This window comes from Ursus arctos, unplaced genomic scaffold, assembly GCF_023065955.2.
Source record: "Ursus arctos isolate Adak ecotype North America unplaced genomic scaffold, UrsArc2.0 scaffold_13, whole genome shotgun sequence".
Classification (NCBI taxonomy): Eukaryota; Metazoa; Chordata; class Mammalia; order Carnivora; family Ursidae; genus Ursus; species Ursus arctos.
In genome coordinates this window covers 39,527,561-39,553,989 of record NW_026622797.1, presented here as the reverse complement: position 1 = coordinate 39,553,989, position 26,429 = coordinate 39,527,561, and the positions used below count along the sequence as shown (strand labels likewise).

Here is a 26,429-nt window from a genome sequence, read left to right as displayed (position 1 = left end):
CCTATATTCTGAGACTTGGGACTGAACAGAAAATACAAAACATGTCTGCTTAGCATTCAGAGGTTTTAGTAATGATGAATATTATTAATAAATAAAATTAAATTACTTTTTTTTTTTCAAGCACCCCATCTATGAATAACTACTGCTTCTCTTCCCTCTTCCTTGGCAGGAGTTCCAATTCCTACCATCTCTCCCTGAAAACTTGCATGACACAGAATACTACAGTTCCTAAACATGCCCTAAAGGAAATATTTTGCGTGTGTGTGTACGCACACTCACGCATGTGTATGCATGCCGATGATTTTACTCACCTGAAACATTTTAGCTCCTTTTTTCTCCTTTTTCTTTATTCTCCAGAGAATATATTTTTAATTATTATTAATACTAAACCCTTTTTTGAACTACATTAGACCACAAAAGTACATACATTTAAATTTTATTTTTTAAAATTAATAATCTGTTTAATCTAGATTTACAAATTTACTGCTCTGAGGTTTAATTTTTTTTCTTATAATTTTTCAATTTCCTCTGTATTGTCCTTGTTTCTCTTTTCATATCTGACAATTATTTGTGTACCTTTTTATCTTGGTCATATTTACTAAAGTATCATATTAATCTTTTCAAAATACTGTTTTTTTTTTGTTTTTATTCATCACTTTTTCATTTTCTGTTTTCTAGTTAGTTGGTTTATGCTTTCATTTACACTAATCCCCTTTTTCTATTTTATGTTCATTTTGTTTAGTTTCCCTAGATTCTTGTCTTAAAAGCATAGATCATTTATTTTTAATCCTCTCTCTCTCTCTTTTTTTTAAAGATTTTATTTATTTGAGAGAGAGAGAGAGAGCAAACACGAGGGAGGGAGGGGGCAGAGGGAGAGAAGCAAAGGGAGAGTGGGAAGCAGACTCCCCGCTGAGCAGGGAGTCTACCCTGGGACCCTGGAATCATGACCTGAGCCGAAGGCAGACACTTAACGTACTGAGCCACCCAGGCACCCCTTTAATTCTCTTTTTAAATAGATACACTTAAGTTCATACACTTTCTTCTCAGTTTTGCTTCATATTCCCCTAGTTTTGTTATATAACACTTTTCATTTGTTTATTTAGCTCTGAATAGTTTACAAGTTCCATATTGATTTTCACTTTAACCTAATAATTATTTGGTTGTGTGTGTGTGTGTGTTTGCACACATGTATGTGTTTAATTTCCTTATATATGGAGATTTTCTGAGTAGTGGAATTTCTTGTAATTGTTGATGAGTAAGTAAATGTAGCCTGTATAATATCACCTTTATGGAATTTGCTGACATTTTCATTGTGGTCTAGCGCATGATAAATTTTTGTGGCTGTAGTCTGTGTGCTTGAAAATGATACACAGTTTCATGCACATGGTACAGGCTTCTTTGTATAGCTACTCAGTCAGGCTGGTTAAGTGCATTACACAACTCTCCATACCCCTCCTTATTAGTGGGTGGTTTCTTGGTTGGTTTCTGAGCGAGGGATGTTCAGCCTCTCACTGTGATTATGAATTTACCCATTTTACTCTGTAGGGCTATAGTGTTTGCTTTACATATTCCTCTCTGTGGTTCTCCAGCTAACCAACTTGTTGGTTGCCTATCGCTCTGTGGCCCCCAGTGTCTATAACTGAGATGATGAAGCAGAATTGCTATGTCTCAGATCCAGTGACAGAATTTCCCTTGCACATTTTGCATTCTTCTGCTTTTAGGATTTCTTTACATGTTCCAGTCCTCTGAAAGTTCTTCCTTGCTTTTAAGCATTAAGCATGTAAAAGTGAAAGAGGTGGGAGGAGAGGCTAAATAAAGCATTTGCTCATTTCAATCCCTTCAAGATTGAGTTTTAGAGTTACTCTAAAACACCTTTGATGGCCTTTCTCTTCCATTACCCCAGTCTCCCCTCTGATCCTGCCACCTCTTGTCCCAACTTCTCAACCCCACCAATCTTGTTTCAGTTTCTCAATGCAGTAAGTTCTTTTCTGACACGTGACTTTTACATATCAGGGTTTTCTGCCTGGAATTGCCATTTTCTCTATAATTTACCTATTAATCATATTTATCCTTCAGGAATCAGGTTAAATGGCACTTACTCAGACACTTGTTGGATAATCTAATATAAATCAGTTCTACTTTCTTGCAGTACCTATACTTTTTTGGTAGCACCCTTCAAAGTCATATATTTTTAAAAATCTAACCATTTACTTGTTTATTTCTTCTTCCCAATTAGTTTCAAATGCTAATTGTACCGGGACTGTATCTATTTGTTCCTCACTATATTCCCATGCCAAGATAGGACCAGTAACATGGTAGGTATCAGAAGAATACTTGTTGAATGAATGAGTGCATATTAGCCTCAAATAGTTGCACATTTAAGGCTGAGAAAGGATCACAAGCACTGTACAAGGTTAAAATTTCACATAGACATGACACATTCCATCTTAAAGAGATGTACCTATTCTGAAAAATTAAGAGAATCATAATAGCTACAAGTAATAGTGCCAGGCATTTTATATTCATTATAGCTAATCTTTATAATAACACTGACATTTACAGAGGAGTAAATTGAAGATTAAGGAAATTAAGTAACTTACTCAAGATCAAGTTATCTATAATAGCAGGGCTGGAATTCAAAACCAGATGTGTTTGCTCCTAAAACTTGTCCTTTCTCTCCACTACAATTCTATGCACCATTAGGTTACATTTGGTAGTCTACGAAATAATATTAATTTTGTTTTGCAAGCAATTTATTTTAAGGAAACTCAAGTGATATTTTCAGGTTTGAACTTGATCCGCAGTAAGGCAAATATAAAATGTAATTATCAATTTAGATTTTCTTTTCAAATTTTAAACAGCTAAATAAACACTCAAAGATATCCATTCAGACTAGGTCTTTAGATTCTTGGGGCAGAACGTCTCTAACAAATTTTACTGAGTTCAATTTACCAAAGTGAATAGGCATGACCACAGGATTTAATGGGAACATAGAAGTACCAGTTTTTATTTCTTCATTAAGGAGAAAGCCCATGTACATGGGCTCCATTGAATACTTTCTTCAGTCTAACCCTGCCATGCATTTAAATAACAACTCAAGTCAATTTGGGCCATTCAGTTATGTCATATAAAGTTGACAAACATCTGGACAATCGATCAAATATCTGGATGATTGATGACATCTGTGACTAACCTGATGGAACACTTGGGCATCCTAAAACAACCTAAAAGATATCTTGGTCTGACTCTCTAAGCCAGGAGTAAGAAAATATATAGTTGTCTTTAAGACCTTTCTTCACCTGCCTAATATTCTAAATGTGTCTCATAAGGAGATGAACTCTGTGTGTGTGTGTGTGTGTGTGTGTGTGTGTGTGTGTGTGTGTTTGCGTGAGCATGTTTTACATTCCTATCATCCCTAGAGGGGTTTTGTTTATTTAGTTTCTGTGACTGAATATTAAAACAAAAATGAAGAGAACAACTTGGAAAGATTTTTATAAAAACAATAGATTCACTCCACCCTTATTACAGCATTATTTTTACTTAGCCAGTTTTCTAAATAGTTTTGCAATAGAAGCAATAAAGAAAAGGTATAAAAATCTAGAACCTAATAAATGATAAAAATTCAGAAAGAAAAACCTCAGTAATATTTAAAATATCAATATAAAATTTACCCACATAAAAAAAATGTGAGATGACAAAGCCCATGAAATAAACACATAAAAAGAGAAACTGAGTATAATACCTTTGAAGGAGTGTCTCACATAAAACCCGACACCTCAATTACTGCACCAATACACAACACCAAAAATCTCACAATATAAGAATTAGCAATTGTTTTGAACTTAATTTTCCTCATGCTGATTAAAATAATTTATATTTTGTCTTCCCAAAATACTGCTTTTGTAAGTTCACTTCATTTACCTTTTTAAATTTTTATTCACTTTTGAAGATGTTCATTCCCTGTATAAAGAAGGTCATATATCTTCCCTTTGTGGGACATACATGAAAAGTATTCATTGGGTTTGCTGGAAACAAATAGAAATAAGCATAAAATGGCCATTAAGATTCTGGGTCTGCAGCTATACTACTAACCCACTTAAATCATACAAACAAAAGACATATAATCCATGTATAAAAGATTGCCTCTAATTTCTATTTAGAGAGTTTCTTTCTACCAGAAAAGTTACTTAATCTACCTGGGCCTCTGTGTGCCTCACTGACAAATGAAAATAACAATATAACAATAATTCTATAAGGTCATTTTGAAATTACATTAGGTAGTACGCACAAAACAATAGTACCTGACACTGAGAAAATGCTCAAAGCCACTAGGAAGGAAAACAATTTACTGGTGTATTTCTAGTATCAGTTTTGTAAATAGGGTTCTATGAATATTTAATAAAAGATCCAGTGTACCTAGAACCATCTTTTTCACAGAAACAAGAATGGAAGAAAATTAGACAAAAGACCACAAGGAGGAAGATGAAAGGAATAAAGTACCAGGAAAACTGTATTGTTTTCTGTATTGCTAGGGGTTATAAAGGAAAAGACACTAGTCTTTGTCATGTGCTACCCTAAACATTTTACAAACCTGTTCTTCGTGTCTTGATATCTTATTTTTGTCCCCCACTTTATATCATGAAACTCAAATGTCAATATAAATCAACCCTTTCTCTGGTTTCATCTTCAGTGTTCCCCTCCCCTCACCTCCCATTCAGTATTTGACAAAATAGTTCAACCTCCATCTCTTTCCATTCCTTCTGCTCAGAGAATATGGCAATGTACCAGTTTTTTCCTTATCCCACTCTTCTTTCTCCTTCCATTACTTTTTTCTTTCTTCCACACCCCTTTTTGGACATTTTCCAAGACTTTTCACAGTAGATGAATGAGAAACTATATTATGAAACACAAACCCAGGGTCTGATATATGAAAAGTGATAAGTAAGTGTTAAGTTCCCTTTGTTCTCTGACAGTCTTCTTTTCCCCATGATGTCATCAGTGTTCGTGACTCCAGGAATCACTTCCACAGAGATGAGGCTTAAATTTCTGTTTCTCACTGACTTCTCTCCTCAGATTCACTCCTCTGCTTTTACCTGCCTACTAGATGAGCAGCTGTTAACCTCGATTCTTCCTTTCCCTCCTCTTGTCCCCATACCATACCCCCAACTTTTGTGCAAGTCTTTCAACTTTTTATGGTGCTGGTAATTTATTTTGATCGTTCTCAAAATATCAGAGATGACTTGCTTTGTCCTCACTTTTAAAAGTCAATAGGTCTTAGAGGATCTACCTTCAAAATATCTATCACATTCGTGTCCTCCTTTAAATTCTCAACATCACCTTACTAGTTCAAGACTAAGCATTCAAACTTGGGCAATTTAACATAGGCTGAAGGACATCTAATTCCAAATCTATGCTTTCAATATTTTGTTGTCACTGAGTTACATTAATCTTTCTATAAATGTGCCCGGAGGATTTCTTTGATTATGCCAATTCTTTTAAAAAAACATCTTAGGGACAGCTGGGTGGCTCAGTCAGTCAAGCATCTGCCTTCGGCTCAGGTTATGATCCCAGCATCCTGGAATAGAGTCCCGCATCTGGCTCCTTGCTCAGCGGGGAGCCTGCTTATCCCTCTGCCTGCTGCTCCCCCTGCTTGTGCTCTCTCTCTCTCTCTCTGTCTCTGACAAATAAATTAATTAAATCTTGAAAAAAACCACACAACATTTTAAAAATCTTCCAAATACAAACTCAATACTTTTTGTAGTATTTATCAACTTAAGTTTGTAGACTTATCTCTAATGATTTTAATTCTTAGTCTGCATTATAACAAAGCTATATGATTAAGAGTTCCTTTCTTCTGCCTTGTTCTTTCTTACCCTGTGTCCCTCCATATGCGATTCTCCCCCATAGTCATTGCTGATTGGCACTGAATTTATAATTTAAGACTCAGAGTGTGTACCATTTTCTTAAGTGAGAATTTAGTTCTCAGGCTTAGACAGGAGGAAATATATATAACAGCTTTTTGTTGTTCACAGCCTCTACCATAAGGTCCTGCATCTGGTAAGTAAAACATATTTAACGAATGTAAGGAAGTACCTGTCTTTAAGCATACACTTGTGTTATCACTATGTGCTCTAGAATAAAGCCCTTTGAGAGAAGGGGCTTTGTCCTATATTTCATGTTTCATTTCTCAACAGTTCCCAGAATATTCTGAGAACACCTAAAAGAAGGGAAACAAGTTTAATTTTATTTTGATCATTGGTTTTGAAGAGAGCAGACAGTTATATCTCACAGATTAAACTATGAAAAGACAACTAGCATGGTCAGAATGAGCCATTTCCAGAGGCCTAATGTGAGTTATCAGAAATGCAATTTCAGCAACAGGAGTAAGAACCACAGTGACCACAACCAGATTTGAGCAAAATATGATAGGTCTTACACTCAAAAAAACTCAGCCCTTGTGATTAAAAGAAAAAAAAAATCTAAACAGGCCAATAAGAGAAATGGTCAGAGAGAAAGAAAGAGTCACTTAGTGCTGCTGATGACTTCAGCAGCAGATGGAAGGTGGGGGCCTCAACTGCAGTTGGTGCTGAGAGGGGCTTCAATATTCAATGTCAGCCTTTCAGGAAGGGATCCACTAATATCTCCCTCCCACACACATACAGTTTTAGAGATAAATACAAGAAAGTAGAAAGGGGAAAGATTTCCCTTTTCTGGCACACCGAATACAAATGTTGTCACTATGTTTTGATAGCAATCTAGGGAAATGTCTCCACCCTCTTTTATCTTGGTGGTAAGAAGCTTTTATGACATGATTGACAATTTATTTTTTTAGGATTAATTTTAGACTCACCAAACCTCCAGTCATAGGAGCCAGTTCCTTAAAATTCTCTCTCTCTCTCTCCATCCTCTCCTTCCTCCCTCTCTCCCTCTTGTTGGTTCTGTTTCTCTGAAAGGCACTGACTAGTACATTCTGTTAAAGTAACATCATTTATACTTGAGGGAAAGTTTCATCACTATTTTGAAATTTTGAAATCTCTTTGCATTACCAACAAAGTGTTGAGATGATACTGATCAATGAAAGAACAGAAAGAAAGAGACAGAAAGAGAGCCGTTAGATTTAAGAAACATTGAATTTTTTAAGGACAATTTAAGGAGTTCAAGTAAGTCACATTTTGGTTAAGGGTGAAAAAGGAGTTTCCATAAAATATAAAAAGAGTCATTAATACACTTCTGCCATTTGCCACTTTTTGTCAGACCAAAGTTTTTTATACATTTATGTCTTTCAAGATCTCGGAGAGGTGATCATTAAAAAAATCTTGATTAGAAATTTGGTGAAGCTACTTCAAACATAAATTCTAAAGTAAAATTACAGCCACATTTACAAATTCAACTTTCGTAGTAGAAAAAATATGAAAATGTTTTACTCAAAAGTTGTATACAAAGTATTTAGTTTCTTTCCTAACACTTTGTATTTTTTTATCATTTATTGTAATTATATGGCCTAAATAAAATGTAATTTTTTTAAAAAACCAGGATCAATGTAGACTCTCTAAACCCTTCCACCCCAATTTATCCCTGTAAGCCACATAAATATTATGATTTGTGATGTGTCATAATATGAAAAAGGTTGAAAGCGCTGTTGAAAAGAAAAAAAAAAACTGAACATCTTTTCTAATAGCAATAAAGACTCATTAAACTTTATAGAACCAAAGGACATTAGAGATTTGCATATAATTTTGCTCACCACATTGTACCTGGGTGGCTTTGTATTTCATAGCAGGAAGTACTTTAGATATGCTTCAGACTTCAAAAGCTTTTAGATATAATTGCCTCATTGCAATGGACAAGAATAGGCAAGACTAGATAGATGGAGGCTCTGTGGAAGGTTGTTGCAATAATCCAGGTGAGAGATGATGTAGTTTGAATAAAGATAGTGACCATGGTGATAGAGAAAAACAGGAAGCTTTGGTTTATATTTATTAATTAGAATCAATAGAATTTTTAATTGATTTGATGTGAGGAGTCATGAAGAAGGAGAGGGGGGTTTAAGATTTTCTGGCTTGAGTAATACAAATTGGCAATGGTCCGTATAAAGAGCACTCTTACCTGAATATGGTGTAGAACTATATTCACACTAGTCTTTGCCCTCTTCATCCTCAGTGCCTGATGGTGGTCCTCAGGACTTGCTCTCAAAGAGTCTAAGGAACAAAAAAAGACTATCAGTTCTTTTTTTTATTTTCGATTTTACTTATTTATTTATTTATTTATTTATTTGACAGAGAGAGAGAGAGAGAGAGAGAGAACACGAGCTGGGGAGAGGGACAGAGGGAGAAGCAGACTCCCCTCCAAGTAGGGGACCCAACACGGGGCTTGATCCCAGGTCCCCAGGATCATGACCTGGGCCAAAGGCAGATGCTTAACCGACTGAGCCACCCAGGTACCCCAAGACTATTAGTTCTTTGACATTTTGTCTATTGATCAAAAAAAAGAATATAATAGCTTTCACTTCCTTCATAAAGTCCCACAGCTCTTCCTAGAATTCTGGATCATGTAAAGACTGTAAAACTATCTGACCTAACTTTAGACAATTATATTATGCCTCCTGACCTAAACTTTCTTTCACTTAAGTGAAAGCTTACTCTTTAATTATTCCCACTAACCCCCATTACAATTTGTATCATAATCTTTGTTTTTATTCAGTTAAGGAAATGGAGGGATCCACTGTACCCTTCAGTGATTTTCTCTTTAGGAAAGGGAAAGATACCAGTTAAGCAATAAGAAGTAAATCAGAACACATTCAAGATAGGAGGGGCCTTGAAAACCACTTGATGCTTGTCCTTTAATTTATAGGCAGGAAAACTGTGGTCCAGAGGTGGGGTATAATGGACTGAGACCAGGCAAAAATACAGAGAAGAGTATGAAAGAAGATTACTAGAAACATAAATGTAAATGGATTATTGAGTCAGATTAACTTGCCCATCTTAATTACAATATTTCACCAAAATTAGGATGCCATCAATTGTAAGGCATGGGGAAAAAAAAAACTACCAGTTAAACTATGACAAAATGCTAAGTAACGTCATTGTAAGATATGTCTTAATTTCAGATTTGTTAGTATTAAACATATATAGGTATCTTAGAATTGATGAGCTCTGAAAGCAAAGCTGTAAACCCCAAATTCCTACAATAGGAATTGGCATTTCCAATCCACTTTTAAAAGCCAGAATCTTTGAAACACTAAAATACACAGTCAGAAACTATACACACGGCCAGCCGCCTCTCCAGGACTTGGTCCTGCCACAGCTGAATCAGGAAAGAAAGAAAGAGAGGAGAGAGGGAGAGGAAGAGAGAGAGGACAGGACTAGAGGGGAAGGAAGGGGGAAGGAGGGAAAGGGACAGAAGGAAGAAGGAAAAAATTTTTTACACTTAGTTCTCTAAAAATTCTTATTTTTCTTGTATTATAGAGAAATGGACTCACAATTTTGTGTTAGGTCTCATTCCGAATTTTATTACAAGAAAAAATTATAATAATATGTAGTTAGTTATTCACATGCAATGACTATAAATATTTTGGAAAGGGTCACAAATCACAGAACTTCTGCCTTCTGTTTTATTTCAGAGCTTACAGCATCAGTTGGGACAAGACTAAGTAACTCTGGAAACACTTAGAAGGTACAAAATGCACACTTTTATTTTGTAAGAATCCCTTAGACATGAGTCATTAGATAAATTTCTTCTTCTAAGTAAATTTATCAAATTATTATTGTCATAAAATTTTAAGCCAAAAATGGATAAAGCAAGCACATGCTCTAAATTAGAGGAAGGAGGAAATAAGAAGGTATGGGATGTGGTGAAATGCATAAACATGTAAATGTTATCCAGCTTTCTTAAATTGGAATTTTTTTCTCTTGAGGTTAGATTCTTGCATAATACGTATGGAATAACTTTTTCAGAAGTATAATTAGAAATGCAGTATGAAAACCTACCTTCTTGCAACATGGTATGACTTACTCCTAAGAAAAATAGCATAATATCAAAGCATATGCTTCACTTTAAGCTTCCAGATCACTTGAAATTTTTTTTCCAACAGACTTAATATGGCCGGGAAAAGCATATTTCAGATTTGACATAAGAGATTATCATATGTCTACTCATCACACTGTATCTAGGTGGCCTTTGGGTTTCAAAGCTGAGAAGTACTCTTATATTTCAGAGTTTAAGAGCTTTTTGAAAAGCAACCTCATTGAATTCTTGAAAGAATATTTTATATGCTTAGAAAATTATATAGATTTTCTAAAATTTATTTTAAATTTTTATGCAATTTATGTAAACTAAAGAAAAAAAATGGTTCATCCGTTTCTGCCACCCCCACCCCACCTTTGCAACCACCAATCTGTTTTCTGTATCTATAAGTTGGGTTAGTTTCTTTCTTTTGTTTTTTGTTGTTGTTTTTAGATTCCACATATAGGAGATACCATACAGTATTTTTCTTTATCAGACTTACTTCACTTAGTATAATGCCCTAAGGTCCATCCATGTTCCAAGTGGCAAGATTTCATTCTTTTTTATGGCTGAATAATATTCCATTGTATAATATACACCGCATCTTCCTTATCCATTCATCCACTGTTGGGCGCTTAGATAGTTTCTATATCTTCACTACTGCAAATAATGCTGCATTGAACACAGGTGCATTTATCTTTTCAAATTAATGTTTTTGTTATCTTCGAATAATTTTCCAGAAGTGGATTGCTGGATAATATGGCTTATTTTTCATTTCTTGAGAAAGTTGCATACTTTTTTCCACAGTGTTGCACCAATTTACATTCCCACCAACAGTGCACAGGGTTCCCTTTTCTCCACATTTCTACCAATACTTGCCATTTCTTGTCTTTAATACTAGTCATTGTAACAAGTGTGGTGTGATATTTCATTGTGATTTTGATTTGCACTACCCTGAGGATTACTAATGTTGAGAATCTTTTCATGTGACCATTGGCTATCTGTATGTCTTCCTAGGAACACTAACTATTTAGATTTTCTAACCATTATTAAATCAGATTATTGTTTTGTTTTTGTTTCAATTTTTTTGCTATTGAGTTGTATGAGTTCTTTGCATATTTTGGATATTAACCCCTTATCAGATATATGATTTGCAATTATTTTCTCTCATTCTTTAGGTTGTCTTTTTATTCTGTTGATGGTTCCCTTTGTCGCTCAGAAGTCTTTCATTTTGATGTAGGCCCACTTATTTTTACTTTTACTAGCTTTTGGTTTTGGCATCAGATCCAAAAATATCATTGCCAAAACCAATGTCAAAGGAGCTTACCACCTATATTTTCTTCCAGGACTTTAACGGTTACAAGTCTTATATTCACATTTTTAATACATTTTGAGCTAATTTTTGAAATGGATGATGGTCCAATTTCATTCTTTTGCATGTGGCTGTCCAATTTCCCCAACATCATTTATTGAGAAGACTGTCCTTTCACCATTGTGTATTCTTACCTCCGTTGTCATAAATTAATTGATCGTATATACATTAATTATTCCTGGGCTTTCCATTCTGTCCCGTTGATCTATGTGCCTGTTTTTATGTCAATATTGGCCTTTTTTATTATTATTATGGGTTGTTATATAGTTTGAAATCAGGAAGCTTGTTGCCTCCTGCTTTGTTCTTTTCTCTTTAAGATTGCTTTGACTATTAAGAATCTTTTGTGGTTTCATACAAATTTTAAGATTATTTGTTCTGTGGAAAAAAACCATTAGAATTATCATTGGAATTGCATTAAATCTGTAGATTGCTTGGGGTGGTATGGGCATTTTAATAATATTAATTCTTCTGGGGCGCCTGGGTGGCACAGCAGTTAAGCGTCTGCCTTCGGCTCAGGGCGTGGTCCCGGTGTTATGGGATCGAGCCCCACATCAGGCTCCTCCGCTATGAGCCTTCTTCTTCCTCTCCCACTCCCCCTGCTTGTGTTCCCTCTCTCGCTGCCTGTCTCTATCTCTGTCAAATAAATAAATAAATAAAATCTTTAAAAAAAATAATATTAATTCTTCTAATCCATGACCATGGAATATCTTTCCCTTTGTGTATTCCTCATTGTCTTTCATTAATGTCTTGTAATTTTCAATATACACGTTTTTCATTTTTATGTTAACCTTATTTACAGGTATTTTATTCTTGTTAAAGCAATTGTACATGAAATTATTTTCTTAATTTCTTTTTCTGGTGATTTGTTTTTAGTGTAAAGAAATGCATTAGAGTTTTGTGTATTGGTTTTATATCCTGCAACTTCACTGAATTTATTAGTTCTAACAGCTTTTTGATGGAGTTCATAGGGTTTTTTATATATAATATCATGTCATCTGTAAATAGTGATACTATTACTTCTTCCTTTGCAATCTGAATGCCTTTTATTTCTTTTTCTTGCCTAACTGCTCCGGCTGGAATTTCCAATACTATGTTGTAAAAAAGTAGGAAAAGTGGATATCATTTTCTTGTTTCTTATCTTAAAGAAAAAGCTTTCAGCTTTCCATCATTAACTATAATGTTAGCTCTGGGCTTCTTGTGTATGGCCTTTATTATGTTGAGGTACATCATACCCATTTAATTGCGAGTTGTTACATAAATGGATGTTGAATCTTGCCAAATAGTTTTTCTGCATCTATTGAGATGATCACATGATTTTGATCCTTCATTTTGTTAATGTAATATATTACATTGGTTGATTTGTGGACATCGAACCATTCTTGCATCCCTGAAATAAACCCCACTTGATCATGATGTATGATCCTTTTAATGTAATGTTAAATTTGGTTTTCTGCTATTTTGTTGGGGATTTTTGCATCTATTGTTTATCAGGGTATTGGTGTAATTTTCTTTTTTTGTGTGGCATCCTTGTCTGGTTTTGGTGTCAGGGTAATGCTGGCCCCATAAAATGTGTATTGAAGAGTTCTCCTCTCTTCTATTCTCAGAAGAGTTTGAGAAGGATTGGTATTAATTTTTGTTTGAATGTTTGGTAGAGTTCACTAGTAAAGCTATCTGGTCCCGGACTTTTGTTTGTTGGATTACTGATTCAATTTCCTTGCTAGTAATTTGTCCAGATTTTTAATTTAATCATGATTCAGACTTGGTAGGTGTATGTTTCTAGGAATTCATTTCATCTAGGTTGTCCAATTTATTGGCATGTAATTGTTTATAGTAGTCTTTTATAATCCTTTGTATTTCTGTGGTATCATTTATAACATCTCTTTCATTTCTGATTTTATTTATGCAAATCCTCTATCTTTTTTTCTTGGTGAATCTAGCTAAAATTTTATCAATTTTGTTTATCTTTTCAAAGAATGAGCTCTAAGTTTCACTGATCTTTTGTATTGTCTTTTTAGTCTCTATTTCATTTATTTCTGCTCTAGTCTTTGCTATTTCCTTCCTTCTACCAACTTTGAGCTTCATTTGTTCTTCTCCTTCTAGTTTCCTGGTATATAAAGTTAGATTATTTAAGATTTTTCTTGTTTTTTGAGGTAGGATCACTACGAACTTCCCTCTTATAACTGCTTTCTCTGTATCTCTAAATTTCGGTAGGTTACATTTCCATTTTTATTTGTCTCAAGGTATTTTTTTTATTTTTCTTTTGATTTCTTCTTTGACCCATTGATTATTCAGTAGAATGTTGTTTAATCTCCATATATTTGTGAATTTTCCAGTTTTCTTCATGTAATTAATTTCCAGTTGCATACCATTGTGGTTGGAAAAGATTCTTGAGATGATTTCAATCCTCTTAAATTTATTAAGAGTTGTTTTATGGCCTAACATATGACTTATCTTGGAATATGTTGGATGTATAATTGCATTCTTGAGAAAAGTGTGTTATACAAATGCTCAGAAAATTACATATATTAATAGACTCGATATACATTAAGACAAGAGTTTCAATGTAAAAAAGATCAAAATGGTCACAGAAGATTTCATAGTCCCAGTATTTTTACACAAATGGTGTATTGCAAACAAAACAGCTCCTAAAGAAGTATTCTACTTTCAGTTTCCTTGACTTTTAAATTTTCTTTCATTGAAGTTTCATGGATCTTGAGTTTTTTAGCCTTTTTTATACTAAATCTTTATTTGATATATGCTGGTAATGTCTATCATGTTTTATTTGATCTGATATTGGAAGTCTACATAATTGAAATATCATTCAAGACAACTTATCACAAATCTTTATGAATTTATGGGAATGGAGAGTCCATCAAATGATAGCAGAAGTGGAGCTCTCATTCATGTCTGTAACAACACCTTTATTCCTTGAGCTTGAGGGGGAAAAATGAGGATGATATGCTTAGGGTAAGAAATATGAGGGGCACCTGTGTGGTTAAGGGCGTGATCCCAGAGTCCTGGGGTCGGGCTCCCTGCTCCACTGGGAGCCTGCTTCTTTCTCTCCCACTCCCCCTGCTTGTGTTCCCTCTCTTGCTGGCTATCTCTCTCTCTCTCTGTCAAATAAATAAATAAAATCTTTAAAAAAAATAGTAGACTGAACAAAAGTAAGCAGAGTAATGAAACTTTGCTATTTGTTTCTCTATTTGAAAACCTTTTTTTTTTTTAGGACAGGCAGACTACTTTGAGACCAAAATCCATCAAACTGACCAAAGAAATCAACAGTTAACCAGAGCTCACAAAAAGAACAAGACAGGAGTGGTGCTATATGGATGTTCCCTGCAGTTCAAGAAGGTCACCCAACATTTTCTTTCTTTCTTCCCACTTCAGGGGTCATCCTGAAATAAGTGATTTTCACAATTGCAAAGTAACTGAATCTTCAGATAAGTTTATACCTACTTACTGTAATTTACCTTTCTCTATTCAAGATTTATTTTTATGAATCTATGTATTTCTTTTAAAAAATCTTGTAAATCATCTGGTTTTTTTTAACCTAAGTAATTGAAATTTACCATGCAGTCATTATCTTCAGACCCCAGTAACTCAATTTAATAGTGAGTTTCAACTAGAGTTTTAAACACAAACTAATGCATCATGCATGATATGACTGTCAATATGAAGGGTGTGTGCATGTTTATATTTGTATATGTGTTTGTGTGTGTATACAAGACTGTGTGTGTATCTTCAGATTTGTAAAGAATTTCAATAACCTCCTGTGTTGATTTACTACAATCCGATCTCAAATGTGCTAATATTTTGTTGTAGTGTAAGCACTAAAAATAACACTGGATTAAGAAGATGTGGTCCATATATACAATGGAATATTACTCAGCTATCAAAAAGAACGATTTCTCAACATTTGCTGCAACATGGACGGCCCTGGAGGAGATAATGCTAAGTGAAATAAGTCAAGCAGAAAAAGACAATTATCATATGATTTCTCTCATCTATGGAACATAAGAACTAGGAAGATTGGTAGGAGAAGAAAGGGATAAAGAAAGGGGGGGGTAATCAGAAGGGGGAATGAAGCATGAGAGACTATGGACTCTGAGAAAGAAACTGAGGGCTTCAGAGGGGAGACGGGTGGGGGAATGGGATAGGCTGGTGATGGGTAGTAAGGAGGGCACGTATTGCATGGTGCACTGGGTGTTATACGCAACTAATGAATCATCAAACTTTACATCAAAAAAATAAAATAAAAATAAAATAAAAATAACACTTTAGTTAATTCTTGACACACTGACCAACTTCATTTTCAGCCTAGTATAGTATGGTTTCTTTTAGATACTGAGAAATTATAATAATAAGCTAAAAGGACTAGGGCAACCCTGCAGAGAATTCAGTTTAGTAACTGTTTGGATATGACTGTGTTTTCTTTTCCCTGGTTGAGCAAAAGAAAGGGGTTTAGTGGTCGCTATCCTAGGGTCCTAGATAATATTTAGGAATGGGACGGCTTCTGACTTACTTCACTAGAGGTCATGCTGGGAACTTCCAAATCATTCATAGGTGAACAGACCAAAGCTAAGCTCTATGCTGCAGAGAGAGTAAGACAAGTCAGAAAAATCAAAGTAATCCAGGAGTGCCAGTGGTAGGAAGGTAGGCTGTGGGAGGGAGAGAGGGGCACCCTGGAGAAGTTTCTCCCAACAAGCTAATAAAGGAGTATTTTATTAAATTCTTTGGTCCATGGGTGTTGGTAAATGCTGTGGGTTTTAGCATATAGCCTAGGATATGGCAATGAGAAAGTTGACTACTTGCAAAACTAGTTGGATCTCTTTTTGACTGATGGGACTCAAGAACCAAACGGGTTTCAGTTTCACATCTACAAATCAAAGTTTCTTGACTCATTCTGTCTCTTTTTTGGAGCCCTGGAGCATTTGCCATCTAACAATATTTGAATGTGTATTTACCACCGACATTTTAAGAAATTCTGGGAAACACCAAAGCAATTGGACTTCAAAACCAACACTGCAACCCAAAATGTACTCCCAGTCTCTGATGACAGGGACAGTTGGTTTTATGGAGATGTGAGCTAAGAGTCTTTATACCAATGTATGTATATGAGAATCAAAGAGTAGTGGGGAAGGACAAGTCTGAAACATCATACTTAGTAGTTTAATGACTTTAGAGTGTGTGTGTGTGTGTGTGTGTGTGTGTGTGTGTGATTACACTTAATTTATTCAGCTATTTCAATTAATTTCAAAAAAGGGGATGAGATTTTTCATATCTATTGAAAGGGGACATGAGCTGAAAAGTTGAGGAACACATCTCCTATTTTATATAGCCATAGTGCCAGTACAGTTATTTCCTAGCCTACAATGGTGAGTGAAGTCGAGCACAGATTGTTGCAGTGTACAGAGCTGGTAGCTGGGAGTTACAGTGAGGAAGGTTGAGCCACACTAGTCTCATGGTTGTACTTCTTAGGTCATCTTGGTCACCAGTAGAGTACTGTTGGACACTATCACGCTGCTTCTCCTTTCATGTATAGGACTATCACTTCTAAAAGAATTTAAGTAAACTCTACCCCCAACATGGGGCTCAAATTCACAACCCTGAGATCAAGAGTCCCATGCTCTATCAACTGAGCCAGGCAGGCACCCCAAAAAGAATTTCATTAAAATAAATTCAAACCCTTTACAAGTATTGAAATAAATTCAAATCTTAAGTGCAGAATTATAACTATAATATTCATACTGAGTACCCACTGTGCAGGCCACTTCATACTCAAGGCTATGGACAGTGCTCCTGAGCTTTGTCCTCATGGAGCTTATTAAAAAACACAGAATATAATGGAAATAAAGACTAAGGTCTAGGCATGTACAAATGTAATACAACACCTTTGGTCCCGTGCAAAGTACATAACAGACCTGAAGCTGGAAGAAGAAATATTTGTTGAAATATAGTCATACTTCTGGAATTATGTATTGGTAATTAGAAGATAAAAGTGGAAATACACAGAGTTACTTCAAAGTACAGAAAAGGGTATCAACAGGTTTTGCAAAAGCCTTGTAAGACATAGTTTTATACATCTTAGCTCATGAAGTTATTTTATACATGTTTACAGAAATATATAAATACTCTTGGGCCAAATGCTCATGGACATAATTGTTTAATAAATCAGGTATTAGAATTTGGGCTGAAGATATTAATGTTATTTTAGTTTTTGTTTTTTGTGAGTGATTTCAATGACCGCTTTGAAAAGCTAAGGGATGAAAGTAAAGAATAATCACAAATTATTACAGATTTTATGAAATATAATTGGTAGTGTTTTCCAAACGGACAGCCTAAGGTATGTATCTATGAGTGATAGATAAAAATCTCACTTTTTTATTTCAAAAGTCCTTCCTAGAAGTGCTTTCAAGGATCCTATAGCAGTAGACTCAGTAGTTAAAATTCATAGTCTCAGTGTCACACTAAAAGGCAGAAAATAATTTATGGCTAGACATCCTGAATTTCAAGTCAGGTTCTTTCCAGACACATCTGTGCACCAAATGAAAATGCAAAGCATTTTATTGCATAGTACATCATTTGATTGGGGAATAAATGGAAGATTTATTCCTAATAGTTTCTTTTACTGTTTGCATTTAAATATATAAGATAAAATGGAGAGGAAATTCTGGTTTGGTAGTGTCTTCATTATAATCGCCAAAGGCAATGATGTATATTAAAAAAAAAAAAGGACAGTCATCACTCCTTCAGCTAATAGTAGCTAAAACATTTAAAATTTTTATCTTAAAAATAAACATTCCTACATGACTATGTTTCTTTCCCAATTGACTTTGGCTTACTCTATATATTTACCATCCTTGCTATTGAGTAGAAAAATTGAAAAATTTCTCCTATATACCCTTAATCTCTTTTTTATTATTATTATATTATCTTAGCCACCATACAGTACATCATTACTTTTGATGCAGTGTTCCATGATTCATTGTTTGCATATAACACCCAGTGCTCCATGCAATATGTGCCCTCCTTAATACCCATCCCTGGGCTAACCATCCCCCCACTCCCTCCCCTCTAAAACCCTCAGTTTGTTTCCAGGAGTCCATAGTCTCTCATGGTTCATCTCCCCCACTGTTTTCCCCCCTTCGTTTTTCCCTTCCTTCTTCTAATGTCCTCCCTACTATTCCTTATGTTCCACAAATAAGTGAAACCGTATAATTGTCTTTCTCTGCTTGACTTAATTCACTTAGCATAATACCCTCCAGTTCCAACCATGTTAATGCAAATGGTGGGTAATCATCCTTTCTGATGGCTGAGTAATATTCCATTGCACATATAGACCACATCTTCCTTATTCATCTGTTGAAGGGCATCTCGGCTCTTTCCACAGTTTGGCTGTTGTGGACATTGCTACTATGAACATTGGGGTTCATATGGCACTTCTTTTCACTACATCAGTATCTTTGGGGTAAATACTCAGTAGTGCAATTGCTGGGTCACAGGGTAGCTCTATTTTTAACTTTTTGAGGAACCTCCGCACTGTTTTCCAAAGTGGCTGTACCAACTTGCATTCCCACCAACAGTGTAAGAGGGTTCCCCTTTCTCCACATCCTCTCTAACATTTGTTGTTTCCTGCCTTGCCAATTTTTGCCATTCTAACTGGTGTAAGGTGGTATCTCAATGTGGTTTTGATTTGAATTTCCCTGATGGCTAATGATTTTGAACGTTGTATCATGTGTCTGTTAGCCATTCATATGTCTTCATTGGAAAAGTGTCTGTTCATTATCTTCTGCCCATTTTTTGACTTGATTATTTGTTGTTAGGGTGTTGAGTTTGAGAAGTTCTTTATAGATCTCGGATACCAGCCCTTTATCTGAAGTGTCATTTGCAAATACCTTCTCCCATTGTGTGGGTTTTCTCTTTGTTTTGTTGACTGTTTCCTTTGCTATGCAGAAGCTTTTTATTTTGATGAAGTCCCATAAGTTCATTTTTGCTTTTGTTTCCCTTGCCCTTGGAGAAGTGTCATGAAAGAAGTTGCTGTGGCCGATATCGAAGAGGTTACTGCCTATGTTCTCCTCTATGATTTCGATGGATTCCTATCTCACACTGAGGTCTTTCACCCATTTGGGGTTTATCTTTGTGTATGGTGTGAGAGAATGGTTGAGTTTCATTCTTCTGTATATAGCTGACCAATTATCCCAGCACCGTTTACTGAAGGGACTGTCTTTTTTCCATTGGAAGTTTTTTCCTGCTTTGTTGAAGATTAGCTGACCATAGAGTTGAGGATCCATTTCTGGAGTTTCTATTCTGTTCCATTGATCTATGTGTCTGTTTTTGTGCCAGTACCATGCTGTCTTGGTGATCACAGCTTTGTAATATAGCTTGAAATCAGGCAACATGATGCCCGCAGCTTTGTTTTCCTTTTCAACATTTCCTTGGTGATTCGGGGTCTTTTCTGGTTCCCACGAATTTTAGGATTGTTTTTCCAGCACTTTGAAAAATGGCATTGGCTATATACCCTTAATCTTTACCACTATTTAAAAAGCAAAAGAGGGGTCACCTGGGTGGCTCAACTGGTTAAGCATCTGCCTTTGGCTCAGGTCATGATCCCAGAATCCTGGGATCAAGCCCCATGTTGGGCTCCCTGCTCAGCAGGATGTCTGTTTCTTCCTCTCCCTCTGCCCCCCCACCCCCGTATTCTATCTCTCACTTGCTCTCTCTCTCAAGTAAATAAATAAAATCTAAAAATAAATAAATAAGTAAATAAATAGCAGAGGAGATTGTGGAGACAGCTTAATCTATCAAGTTTGAAACAAATCCACCAGAAAAGAACAACTATAAAGGATAAGATAATTAAAGACTATACTGAATAAAGGAAAAATATTATATTGTTTGTTTTGAAATTTAAGACAAGATGGCAAATGAGTTTTTAAAGTTTTTTATCTTAAAAAATTATAAAGTCATAGGAAATTGCAAAGATAGTACAGAGAAGTACCACGTATTCTTCACTCAGTTTCCCTAATGGTTATAACTTACATAACCATAGTATAATATGAAAACCAGAAAAACTGACATGAGTACAATGTGTGTGTAGTTCTATGACATTTAATCACATGTGTAGTTTTGTGTAATGACCACCATAATCAAGTTACAGAACTAAGCCATCACCACAAAGATCCCTTTCCTCTTGCTACCCTTTTATAGCACCCTCCTGCCACCATCCATATCTCTGACAACCACTAATTTGTATTCCACCTCTATAATTTTGTCATCTCAAGAATGTTATATAAATGGAATCATAGAGTATGTGATGCTTAGAGATTGGGTTTGTTCCCCCCCCTTTTTTTTCACTCAGCATAATGCCCTTGAGAGTCATCCAAATTACTGCATTACAAATAGTTCATTCCTTTTTATTAGAATAAATGTCCATGACTGCCAGTGCTGGGTTGTATGATAACTGTAGGTTTAGTTTTTAAGCTGTTTTCCAGATTGGCTGTATATTCTCACCAGTCACGTGTGACACAACCAGTTTCTCTGTATCCCAGCCTGCATTTGGTATTGTCACTATTTTTTACTTTAACTGTATTAATAGATGTGTGGTTATATCTCACCAAAATCTTAAATTACATTTGCCTAATGTTAATGGTTTTTAACATCTTTTCATGTATTTATGGCCATCTGTATATTTCCTCAAAAAGGCTAAGTCTATTTATTTTAATATATTCATAGGATCCCAAATGATATCACAGGATACCAAGTGATTTCTTCAAGTAGTAAGTGTATTTATTAATCAAATATGTTAATTCTCTGACTGAGGCTCCTTTGTGAAATAACCCCAGGGATTGTATAGAATAAAATTACAGTGCATATGTCATCCTATAATTAATAACCATTTATTAAAGTTTAAGAAATACTTTCAAAAGAGTAAAAAAAGCACAAATAATATAAAATCCCCAAACAAAATGAATCAAAGAAAAAAAATCGAACTTTCACTGTTTTCCAAATAATTTAAAAACAGTACATAAGCTTATAATTGTAAGAGGACAAAGGAAAGGCTTATAATGATTTCTCTGAAAAAAAAGCATTTGTACAGAATAATATGATATAATGAATATATTCATAACAATCAGAGGTGAGAAAAGATAATTATTTTACCTAATTATATTTCTAAATAGGATTATTTTTCAAGTAGCTTTCTTTATACTTGTTTTTACTTTTTATTAACAACACAAGGAAAGCTTCTGAAAAGGCTTGGGATAATATGAAAAGTAGGCAGGGAACCAATAGTTGACATGATAGTTATTGAAGCTATATTTTGAATGCAGTTGATAATTCTCCTGAATAACTGAATTTACTTGGGTGAAAATATTCATTCAACCAACATCATTAAGCACCTACAGTGTATCTTTATTAAGCAAGTACTGTGTAAGGCTCTTGGAATTCATGGGCAAATAAAATACTCCCTGATTTAAAGAAACTTAAAATATAGTAGCGAGAAACAGAATTGTAAAAAGCTTAAGCACTAACATTTCCTTGAAATATTTTTTAAAAAAGGGATGAGATCTTATGAGTCCATAAGATCTCTTGGACTACCACAAGATAGTCCAAAATAGTTAACTCTCTGAACTTAAAACTATATTGAATATTTATTTGATAGACTTTACTTATATAGCACTTTAATTTCTAATTTATTTTCATTTAGAAATTTTAAATTCATGGAAAATACATACCAAAATGAGAGAAAGATGAAAAGAGATGGTAGTTGACAGCAACATTCTATTGCTAATAGTTACAAATTACATTCTATTTATTTTTGCTCTATTAATTTCTCCAAAAGATTTGATTTGGTTCTGGCTAACGGAAATGCTATGTATACATATGTGTACTCTAAATATTTACATATTTCAATTATTTAATAACAAAATACTGTATAAATTCTAGGTTATACATGTGAGCTAACAGTCACATATTAGAATGTGAAATAGTTTTCTAATATTAGAATTCTTGTATTAGAATATGAATAGTCATTTCCCATAAATGTGATGGATGTGTTTCTCAGATCGAAGACCCCAAGAAAGAAAAAAGTACATGCCTAAAGTCATAGTACTCTCTATAGACCTGGAGGGATTTTACAGAGAGACAATGGGAAGAACTGTTTCTAATTCCACTCAGGACTGAATACAGAAACATGAAAGATGCTATTTGGACAGAAGATTTCTTGAATGTTTCAAATTTGAAAGGGATAGATGAAGTGTGTTAAAAATATCCACCACTCAAAAATATCTGAAAGAATTTTCCTTTTAAAGGTCTCATGAGCAAGGAAGATAGGCTGGATTCCTTCTCAAGGTCACTCTAACCTCTAAGGTTATGTATTCTCTTCTGTAAGAACAGAGCCTCCTTCTCTCTTACCCCATCCTGATCAGGTGAGGTAATTGGCGGTCTGTGATTGCTTTCTTAATGCTGATACCACAATAAACAGTGCCATCTACTGACTAAATTCTATAACCGACTACCTCTCTTGATAGTATAAATATTCATGTTTGTTATTATATATATTCACAAATCAATTATTATACTTATTTAAAGCTACAAGGTATGTATATATTGTCTACTTTGATCTTATTTTTCTTTTTGTTTTTGTTTTAGAGATGAGAAGATTGAGATCCAAAAAGACCAATCAATTTGCCCAAAATTTTGACATCGTATTTTTCAGTGAGCACCACTGTGAACTGAACCCTGGGAATAGAAGGAAATTTAACACTTTGAAGATGGAAATCAATCTGAAAAGTTGTCCATCCATTGGGAAAAAGTCTGACAAATATGATTAATGACAAAAGTATAAAATCCATACAGCAAGGCAAGTTGAGAAACTGCTGATGTAAAGTTTTAGGAGAAGGAAATGCTCACATGCAGGTTTAAATTTTAAAAAAATGAATGAGGAAATACTAAGTCATGGTTATTTTGTTCCTCTCTCTTTAATAACAGAGGGTTGAAACTATTTGTTGATTATTACAGAAGCTTGATTTGTCCTCACAGATGTATGATATACAAAATCAACCCATTTGCTTTAAGATGTTTCCCATTAATACCAACGTTTGACCTAAGAACTAAAATAAGTATAGCCAAAATATGTAATCTTTAGATTTACAATAATCAGGATGAAATAGAGCCAACTCAATGACCTGCTCCCATTTTTTCATTATTAAGAATTAAGCCATGCTTGATTTGTATTTGTGCCCAAGAAAGGAGTTATATCTACAACTATTCGATCACATCTAAATATTACTTTTAAATGGGCTCAGAATTGTATGTATTCTTTGTGGAATTTTAGTGCAGTGTGTCTTACTCAAGCAAGGTATTTATTTATGGAATGGAATATGATGAAGAGCATTCTACCTTCTTATTTAAGGTAGTAAGTTGACAGGCTGATTATTCTGATTATTACAATAGACCCACGTATTTTGTTGTTATTGTTTTTAGGCTCATAAAAGTTTATACAAAATGTATGACAATATTAGAAAATATACACCAAATTAAGAACCTTAGAGTTAAGCAGGAGCAAAAATAATCATTTTAGAAAATATTTCCAAACATCATACTCAAATTTTGTCCTGATGTCTCCCACCTTTTAAACTTAGAAAAAACTAAAAGCACTGAAAACCCAATTTTGACTTTGAGACCAGGCGAGCATACAGGGTTTCAGAACATGTCTGTTTCTCTCTGCTATTCATACCTCAAACACTTTTCCGTGAGTCAAACTAGAGTTTTCTAGGGAACCAGAATCCACCAGAACTAAGATGTCAATGGTAATAACATAACAAAAACACCAGAGAAAGTGCTTTCATAAGTGTTGTGCTGCGCTGACGGATATACATGGCACTGAAAGTGATTTGGGGACTAACGACAGAGATCCGTGCTGAGGGCATCCTGCGAGTCTTCACAAAGATGTCCTCTTGGCACAGAGTCAGGATAGATCCCAGAGATGCTGACTACAGCAACTGGAGCAAATCCCGAAACCACACGACCATTCAACAGAACACACAGATACTTGTTCTCTGTACATGTATATTGGGGTTTGGATAGGATTTCAAAATAGTTCACACTCAGCATCTTCTGTTTCCAAGATCTTATTTGATGACCTCTTCTCTTTCCATTATTTGATCAGAACACTTGGAAAGCATGACTCTTTCTGCTTCATTTTTCTATTCACCTCAGAATTAAATTTAATGCTCTATTTGCCATCTATGTGGTTGCATTTGTGTTCTCTGGCTTTTTTTTTTTTTTAACCACATACTGGCAGAAGTTTTAGACCCATTTAGATGATATTCATTTGCAGGTGACAGATGAAATCAGAATAATCCAGTATATGAATATGTTCCTGCTTCTTCCTGCTTTCTCTGTATTATGGTGAACTTCTTGAATCCTCAGGCATTCCAAAAGAAGACATTTACTATGTGATTAACCAATATCTGTGGGCTACTTTTAAGCTGCTTCATTTTAGTTTGGTAGTTAACAAACTGACTTTGGATTTGATCAGTTCTAAATTTAAGGGAAAGAGAGAGAGAGAAAGGGAGAGTAAAAGAGAAAAAGAAAGAGAAAGAGGGAGAGAATCATGCATACATTTTTAGAGAACAGTAACAACTAGTGCAGAATATTCACTCTGAGAAGGTAAGACTTTCCACCTCTTAGCTTGTTGTTTTATTTTTAAGCACAAATGGGTTGTCAAGGAATTTTAAAATTTAGAATGCAATATGTGAATTTCCCTAAAAGCAGAGTATTTGCCATTTTCTAGAACATGACACCAGGGTGGTAGAAGTCCGTGTTCACATTCAGACAACAGCTCCCTAAAAAATAGAAGAGTTTTTCCACCATCAATGCTCCGGCTTTTTAAAAAAAAATAACAGGTGAAAACTTAGTATATATTCGGAAAGTCTTGCCCCTTTAGTGAAAAATCTCATCAAAGAGTGTACCTATGTCTTTCCAGAGAGAGTAGTAATACCAATTGGCCATTTCATGTAGGTCATAATCGCTCATGGTTTTAAAATCACATTGACTAAGAGAAGTCATTTTTTGCCTATTTCATATTACTCCTAAAAGATGGGTTTTACTAAATCCAAAGTTAAATATATGGAGGACTCTGTTTAACTTTACACAGGTGAAAATTCTGAGAGAGATGGAATTCTTAATATGCTTGTTTTTCCTTATGGAATAACTTCTTTACTAGACAAATTCTCTGTAATCATTTAAGGTCATGCCTCAAATTAGCAAATGCAATTCATGAAGGTAATTCAAAGTGAAGTTAAAATATGTACAATTATTTCCTGCTTGTATACCAGGTGACCAAATCCGTGGCGTATAATAAGATCTAGCCAATTATCTAAGGAGCAGACAACAAAGCTTTAAAGAGTAAATTCGCCACTTGATTCATGTCCCTCAACTACCACTTTTCAGAAAAAATATTGAAAATTATTAAAAATTACAACCAAGAACTTGCCAATAATCAAAAAGCAGGGCTGTGGATCCATTAGTTCTAATCCCCACTGATTTGGGAAAAGAAAAATCAATGTGCTGCCACCCACACCCCCTCTTATTAAGCACTTTTCTAAAGTGTCCCTAGGAGGAAAGAACAAGGTCAGCTGCTACTTTAGCCATTCTAGTTCTTTAGAGCTCAGTCCACTGAACCACCTATATATCCAGGTCCAGCCATAGTTTTAAGCAGCTCTTGATAAAGATAGGTAGATATTAACAACCTCTTCCAATTCTGGCAAGTAGAGCTTGGAAATAAGTTTCAATATACAGAATTCGAGAACCAGTCAGGATGGTTGTGCTCCCATGTACCACCTCCATGCTGCCCCTCTGGTGGATACACCTGTGTTGCCAAGCACACCTGGAATAATGAGTCAGAGACATGCAAGGGAAGCCTGTTAAGGGAGAATCTGACACCACTCAGAACAGGGCATTAGCTGAAGTTTTTCTCTCCTTAGTTCTTCAGTTTTCCCATCTAAAATAGAGCCCTGTTTGAAGTCCTGCCTAATTCTTAACATTTTCTCTGCCC

General features: G+C 34.9%; 1 long non-coding RNA gene across 1 annotated transcript in view; it reads left to right on the top strand.

Annotated features, from left to right (window-relative positions):
- LOC130543509 (uncharacterized) overlaps nt 1-24,596 on the top strand; it is a 28,844-nt gene extending 4,248 nt beyond the window's left edge. Inside the window, exons 2-5 of the long non-coding RNA XR_008958889.1 lie at nt 9,620-9,672; nt 14,601-14,725; nt 21,104-21,147; nt 23,021-24,596. This is a non-coding gene — a long non-coding RNA (uncharacterized LOC130543509). The remainder of the gene's footprint in view (nt 1-9,619; nt 9,673-14,600; nt 14,726-21,103; nt 21,148-23,020) is intronic.
- The last annotated feature ends 1,833 nt before the right edge of the window (nt 24,597-26,429 follow it).